The sequence below is a fragment of the Ictalurus furcatus genome, chromosome 2 (assembly GCF_023375685.1).
Source record: "Ictalurus furcatus strain D&B chromosome 2, Billie_1.0, whole genome shotgun sequence".
NCBI classification, from domain to species: Eukaryota; Metazoa; Chordata; class Actinopteri; order Siluriformes; family Ictaluridae; genus Ictalurus; species Ictalurus furcatus.
In genome coordinates, this window is record NC_071256.1 from 16,264,645 (window position 1) to 16,273,320 (window position 8,676).

General features: G+C 38.2%; 1 pseudogene; it reads left to right on the forward strand.

Annotated features, from left to right (window-relative positions):
• Positions 1-7,700: 7,700 nt before the first annotated feature.
• On the forward strand, positions 7,701-8,269 carry LOC128623633 (Ig heavy chain V region 914-like; annotated as a pseudogene).
• Positions 8,270-8,676: the final 407 nt, after the last annotated feature.

The following is an 8,676-nucleotide window of genomic DNA, read 5'->3' on the forward strand; positions in this document are numbered from 1 at the left end:
ACTCTGCTTCATCCCACCACCATGTCATTGCTTATTTCCCTGTAACAGTACCCCTGTTGTGTTTTATTCCTTACTTAATGTGGTCATATTCTAGTGTGTTTGCTTATTCACCTGAAAACACCTCACAGTCCATGAGTTGATCAAACAGGACTGACAGATATATTTAAAACTAAATAGACATGGAACAAATTATTATATATTTAAAATCTCAGAGTACACATATTTGAGACATGGGGAGCTTTTCTCATATGGAAGAATCTCTTAAATGTTCTCCAAGATAAGGAGTGGCTCTATGCAAATGTCATTCACTGATATATATTTAAGACAGAGAGATTTTACTTATTCTGCTTCAACACACACCATGATCTCTACATCCCTACTGCTGCTGCTGCTGGCAGCCGTACACTGTAAATGTTTTTACATTTGACGTATAATACAGTTTTGGTTACTTATAGTTTTTGTTTTTGCAACATAACTTTTCTTTAACAGGTGTTCACTATGTTGAGCTGATCCAGCCCGGATCCACAGCATTAACCCCTGGTCAGTCAATGACTCTGACCTGTAAAGTGTCTGGATATTCATTAACTGATAGCAGCTACTGTACAGCCTGGATATGACAACCTGCAGGAAAAGCTCTGGAGTGGATCGGATGGATATGCAGTAGCAGTGGCACTGGCTACAGTGAGAAACTGAAAAGCAGGTTTCAGATTTCCAGAGACACGTCTAGCAGCACAGTAACATTAACAGGGCAGAGCATGCAGACTGAAGACACAGCTGTGTATTACTGCGCTCGTCAACCACAGTGAGACATATCAAAAACATACCTGTACAAAAACACCTCATACAAAGTCCTATTAGTCCACAAGCGCAACACTTATCTATCCAAGTCTAACCAAAAAACATAATCACACAAATGACAAAGAGTTTAAAAAGTTATTTTTTTAGAAGTTTATAATGAATATTTTAAACCATATTTCTAACATAATAATGATACATCTCTAACACTGCTGCACATTATACACACCATTATAATCACATCACTTAAAAGAACTTGTTATACTGTAATATCTTTACCTAACAATAATCACCACAACAAATTAGAATTTGTGTGATCAGGTGTGAGAGCATTTTGAGAGGTAGAATTTTTCTATTATAATGATCCCAATATCCTCAAGCACAGATAATTATCTTCATGCTAAATTTAATCCTTGTGCTTATTACACTGACACTTCAATATTTTATAGAAAATTATAGAATTGGATAAAGAGGCATCTGTTACAATAAAAATCCACATGCAAAAGATGAATCTCTTCCGTATGATTTAAACACGTTTGAAATACATTCTCCTCCCATCGTCACCACATATTCAAATACAAGCATCAGGGCTGGACATCACTCTATTTATGAGATTTGATGGTCTCTGATAAACTTTGGAGAACAGAGAAGACCCCAGTACAAACAACACACACCATGTTCTCTACATCTCTACTGCTCCTGCTGGCAGCTGCTTCCTGTGAGTGCTTTATCAAATTCATTCATTTACTACAAAAACAATAAATGTGCAGCATATATTGTGTGAGAGATCACCATGTGTTTTCCTCCACAGATGTGCATGGAGAGGAACTGACTCAGCCTGCTTCCATGACAGTCCAACCAGGCCAGAGTCTCTCCATCAACTGCAAGGTTTCATATTCTGTTACAAGCTATGCTACATTTTGGATCCGACAACCTGCAGGAAAAGCTCTGGAGTGGATTGGATACATCAGTAGTGGTGGGGGTACAGCTTACAGTGACAAACTGAAAAATAAGTTCAGCATCTCCAGAGACACTGCAACTAAAACAATAACAATTCAAGGACAGAATCTGCAAACTGAAGACACAGCTGTGTATTACTGTGCAAGAGTCACAGTGACACAGAATAGTGGATACCCCTTACAAAAACTTTAAAACATGTTAGAGACATCCCCTCAATGTAGCTATACCATCTCAGTCAAACTTTTACATTCTTCCACTGGAATGAAGTTGTAATGCCTTGTCATTTTTAAACAGACAGTAGTCATTTTTAAAATAAAATACATTCTTCAAAGACTGCTGATTTTGAACAGTATTCATCTCTACATTGTATAGAATATTTAATAAACTGGAATAAATGTTTAATCAGTGAACTATAATGTGAGGAATAATACAATTTATACAGGTGCAATATTTCAAACAACTAAAGGAGGCAGCAGAGCTCAACAAATACAGTGGTAGGAAAAAAAAAAGCCCCTGGAAGTAGAAATTCCAACACTGTAATAGGTGTGGCATTCTCAAGTGGAGGTAAAACGTTTATCCCCAATTCAGTAAATCCAACTACGCCACCCAGGGGGAGAACCAGGGAAATACCCACAAATAAAGGTACACAGATAAGTTTCACCAATCGGGGCAAGGAAAATGAGTGTGATACATGAGTATGAATATAAGAATTATATTTTATTATGACACTTAAGCATCATTAAAACTTGACATGCAAATATAAAATTGCTTTCCCATGAAGTACAATAAGGATATTAAAACTAAGCACTTCTCCAGGCCCAGGCTTGGCAGGAACAAGGCAGGCCAGCTACAGCTTGGGAGGTCATCCAAACCCAGCGCAAGTCACACCAAAATCATCAAACACTACCTACACCATAAGGAAGTTGTTGTGTTGGCACACTGAGCATGCTGTGAAGCACACACCACCAAATAAATGCAGCTAGCCTCCCCTGTCCCACCAAGATTCACCGGCTCCTGGAGAGAAAGAAGACATTGAATAACCCACGGTTACACAAACACTAAACAACAAACAAAGAAAGATATATTACAGACACTGTGGTGTGGTGTCTATAACACCCAGGACCACTAACACCACCACACAAAATAGAGGCAGTTGACAGCACCTAAGCAGATCCAGAATTATGGTAAACAGTACAAATGAAAAGTATAGCTACTATAGCATGGAGACAATAAGGCATAGCATACACCCTCTCAGTAGTAAAGTGGTTAAGTGGAACAACAAACCTGAAACAGGTTTGAGGCTAAGGACACTAATTTTACCACTCTCAGACTACTCACTCTTACTAGATGTGGTTACAAAACAAACCAGACATACATCCAAAACTAAAGAAAAGCAAAACAATACATAAAATGAAGAAAATGACCGTTAAACAAAAACCAGGTAAAGCAAAACAATTGTTGAAGCAAAACAGCAGCGGCGTCACATGTAGCGTCTTCGGCTAGGGGTTTGTCTTAGAGAAGACATAACTCAACTCCCCACTCTCACCTTTACACAAAGATCAGAGTGTCAACCTAAATCTACCAAGTCCCAATGTGAAAAAGGGAGAGGTGGACTTACCGTTAGATTGAACAAACAGCAGACGCGAAGTTGTATAATTACTCACAGGTACCGCGGCTCGACATACATATACATATCATTCAACCACCGGCTAAATGTTGCAATCACTGAACGCGATCTCTGGCGCCAATTCACCACAATGCATGCACCACCAGCGCCTCTCGAAGACTATAAAAACAAACAAATTAGCCTTGAGGTATTCATCTCATTACGCCTTGAACAAAGCCTGAACGTCCCTGAACGTCCCTGAACGGAAGTCGGAACCGGAAATGCCAGGGGAGCGAGGGACTCAGAATCACCAAGACAGCTATATGCTTACCAAAATAAGGGTCCTTAAATAATTGGGTAGCTCTCATCCTATTGGTCTGCCAAAACCATATCCCAAGCAGAGCCAATAGGACAGCCAAATCACTTACCCTCCCACATAGGCATCCCAGTCCCAATACACACCTCTAGTGTCAACCAGATTCCCTGCAAGATTCCTAAAACAACAAACCTCCTATTTGTATTAGTAACTGTTCATAACACATTATCAGTTCATTCCAAATAATGTATTCATATCCCTACATCCCTAGTCCTCACACAAAACATCACCATATCAACAGTGCTATGTGTTTTTGTTGTTGCTATTGTTTTTTTTAAATCCATTTATGGTGGGAGTCCATTATATACTGTACATATAAAATAGTAAACCTGAGTCTTCAAGGTCATGTAGACGTTGATGACTTCTACATTATTGAGTCAGTACAAAAACTTTTTATTTTTCCAAACATTAGTTTTCCAGCACAAAATTAAATGTTACAGAAAAATGTTTGTATGGCAGTAAAGAACAAGCTATATTACATAAGAGACCACTTTTCAGACAACAAAACACAATGAAGGCTGCTGGGTTTTACTGCAAAAATAAGAAGCAAGTGCGACAGGCAAAGACTCCAGAACTGTGACTGGTTCTGCAAGATACTCAATAAAACTTACCAGCTCATTTCCTTATAAAACTGCAGAAATTGTACTTGAGTCTACTCTTTTTAAAGCAAAGGGTCGTCAAACTAAATATTGACTTTGTTTCATTTATTACTGTTTATTACTGCACTTTATAGCATTTTTTAAATGTACAAACATTTAATTTCTTTATTTTTGAAGGCATATTTGCGCTACAACATTTCTTTTAATGTGAAAAAGTATTTTGCACAGTACTGTAAAATATGATAATTAATAATTGCAAGAAAGAGTAATACCCCAGGTCCTTCATCCCTACAGTAGTACAACATAATGTAGCACTGCTAGCTATTTTGCATAATCAACCTACACACCCCTGCTCAGCCCTCTATTGTTAACTGTGCAATAATCCATCCATCCATCCATCCACCTTCTATACCACTTATCCTTTTCAGGGTCACGGGGAACCTGGAGCCTATCCCAGGGAGCATCGGGCACAAGGCGGGGTACACCCTAGACAAGGTGCCAATCCATCGCAGGGCACAATCACATACACACTCACACACCCATTCATACACTACGGACACTTTGGAAATGGAAATGCCAATCAGCCTACCATGCATGTCTTTGGACTGGGGGAGGAAACCGGAGTACCTGGAGGAAACCCCCGCAGCGCGGGGAGAACATGCAAACTCTGCACACACAGGGCCACGGTGGGAATCGAACCCCCAAGGTGTGAGGCGAACGTGCTAACCACTAAGCCACTGTGCGCCCCCTAATTATGTTCTATAACATGTAAAACAGGTACATGAAAGGAGTATTCTAAAAGCGACTCATGTAAACACCTTAATCACATTATTATCTTACTCAGAGTAAGGTCAATAATTAGATTACTGCTGACCATGTAAACGTAGTCACAGTGACACAGAGTATTGGATTCAGGAATAATACAGCATGTTCCCAGCAGCGTGTTGTGTTTAACACACAATCTGATTTCAGATTTTGAGTTTTATTTTTTATTTTATTTTTTTATGCAGAAGGAGGCAGCAGAGTTCAACAAATAAGATGCTAAAAAGTGAATGCACAAACTGCATTCTCATGAGACTCATTCAGTATCACTCATTATCAGACATATCTGGATTTTTTTCTCCTTTATCCCTCTATCACCAGCAGGATGATTTGAAACCTCTGCCTGATTTGAGTGTTTGATTAACTGATTAAATGAATATTTTAATTTCTTCCGCAGATGTGAAATGTTAAAGCCTTTAGTCATTACAAGTGACCATGCAGATGAAACTTGGAGAAACTTTATTCTAGTCTCTCTGGAGTCTAATGAATGATACATTATATAACAAGGTCTTAATGGCATAATGAGAACAATTTGGGGCAAACTATTTAACACACACACACACACACACACTTAAAGGTGGAAGGACAACTGCATTCCTGAAAAGCTGATAAGGAAGAAATGAACAAATGGTGTGAGAAAAAGTAATGCAATCACTTCTTGATTTGTAAATAAACTGATTTGTAAAATACAGTTGCAATCAAAATTAACCCCCATTGCAAGAATATTTAGTACTCTGTAGAGCACCCTTTTTCTGTTATGACCTGCTGCAAACAAGGTGCATATCTTCAGGCAGCGGTCCTGAGGAATCTTAGCCAATTCCTCTTGAGAAATGGCCTCCAGTTCAGTAATATTCTTGGGTTTGTGTGCTGCAAACGCCTTCTTCAAATCCCACCAGAGATTTTCTGTGGGATTCAAGGTGACTTTGAAGGCCCTGTAGAATTTTCCAGGTCTTCTTCTGCAACCAAGCCTTGGTGAAATTTGAGGTATGCTTGGGATCATTGTCCTGTTGGAAGATCCAATGACTCCCAAGCTTCAGCTTCCTCACAGACGTTTTCTTCTAGGATTTCATGATACATCAATGAATCCTTCTTGCCTTCCGCACGCTGCAGGTTTCCCGTGCCAGAGGATGCAAAGCAGCCTCAGAGCATCATCAAGCCACCACCATGCTCGACTGTGGATAGAGTGTTTGTTCTTCATTCTTCTTCCTCCAGACATATCGCTGATCCATCATGCCAAAAAAAATCCAGTTTTGTTTCATTGCTCTACAGAAAAGAATCTCTAAACTTCTGTGGTTTATTTATATGATTTTGAGACGACTTTTGTTGTGCCTTTGGATCAGTAATGGTGTACGTCTTGGAGTTCTGGCATGGAAACCTTCTGCGATTAGTATGCTCCTTACTGTGCTCACTGAGCTCACTGAAACCTCAGTGCCTGTTGCCATCAAGTCTTGCTGCAGGTCTTTTGCAGTCACTCAAGGGTTTTTCACAAAGTGCCGTCTCAGAAATCTGGTTACAGCCATTAATAGCTTCCTTTTTCTGCCCCGTCCAGGTATTTCATGCATTTTCTGCTCCTAGCCAGCTCATATGTTCCAGTTCAAGCACACCTGGTGCAACTTGATTAGTTGATTAGAACACCTGTTTTGCATATTTGGGCTGTTGTGAGGGATTCTATTCAGGGGGATGAATAATTTTGAAACTGGAGAAATCATTATAAGTTGTATTTTCAGTTGAATTTGGGGAAACTACATGAAGCATTTGTTATGTTGAACTATTTCAATTGCTTTTGTTTGATTTCTTCATTACAAACAGCTGAAAATCTGTAAATTTTCACAATAAACCTGATTTGCAATGTTGGTTGAATAATTTTCATTGCAAACTGTATATCTCAGAATGGACTTGCTTCAGACAAAATTTTAATTTACATTATTTCATTTAACTCTATTCTAATAATATATAAAGCAGCTAAAACATCTGACGACTCTGATAATAAGTACTATAAGCAACCTCTTGTGCTGGATGGAGAGATTTGCTCTTTGTGGTTTCTCATCAGCAACTTTGTGCGTGTGTGTGTGTGTGTGTGTGTGAGAGAGAGAGAGTTAGAGAGAGAGAGAGAGAGAGAGAGAGGCAAAATTGTAAGATGTTTCTTTAATTATTAATAAATTGCCAAATGATTTCTCAACATGCAGTGGCATAAGAGGAACATCAAACTGCAGGACATAAAGTTATAAGAAAATAATCACCTTGGGTGCAGTAAAAGCCACTTCATACCACCTCTTCATTGATTAATTTTAATGAAGAACTCCATGTCTTCATTACATACTATGTTTATATTCTAGTATGTTGACTTAATATAATATTGAAACACCTGATAGTGCATCAGCAGAACCATTAACAACTTTTTTAAGATTCTTGTTCATTAAAACATTAAGTCAAACAGAATCCATCAAATAAGATAAGGAGTGTCTCTATGCAAATGTCCTTCCCTGTTATATATTTAAGAAATGAAGACCAAGAGCTTGTACTTATTTTGTTTCAACACACCATGATCTCTACATCTCTACTGCTGCTGCTACTGGCAGCCGTACACTGTAAGCGTTTTTACATTTGACATATAGTTTTGGTTACTTATGGCTTTTTTGCTTTTATAACATTAAAATAACTTTTCTTTAACAGGTGTTCACTGTGTTGACCTGATCCAGACCGGATCCACACAATTAACCCCTGGTCAGTCAATGACTCTGACCTGTAAAGTGTCTGGATATTCATTAACTGATAGCAGCTACTGTACAGCCTGGATACAACAACCTGAGGAAAAGCTCTGGAGTGGATCGGATGGATATGTAGTAGCAGTGGCACTGGCTACAGTGAGAAACTGAAAAGCAGGTTTCAGATTTCCAGAGACACGTCTAGCAGCACAGTAACATTAACAGGGCAGAGCATGCAGACTGAAGACACAGCTGTGTATTACTGCGCTCGTCAACCACAGTGAGACATATCAAAAACATCAACAATAAACCTGTACAAAAACACCTCATACAAAGGCCTGTTAGTCCACAAGTACAACACTTATCTATCCAAGTCTAACTATAAAATCTAATCAGACAAATGACAACAAAGAGTTAAAAGTTATTTTTTAAAACGTTTTTAATGTAGATTTTAAACCATATTTCTAATATAATAATGCTACATCTCTAACATTGCTGCACATTATACACACCATTATAATTACATAACTTACAAGAACTTGTTATACTGTAGTATCTTTACTTAACAATAATCACCTCAACAAATTAGAATTTGTGTGATTATGTGTGAGAAAGTGTGAAAGCATTTTGTCATGATATTTAAGAGAGGTATAATTTTTCTGTGATCACAAGCCCGATATCCTCAAGCATAGATAATAATTATCATGCTAAATTTCAAACACTTCAATATTTTATTGAAAATTATAGTATTTGATAAAGAGGCATCTGTTAGAATAAAAATTCACACGAAATATTCTCTACATCTCTACTGCT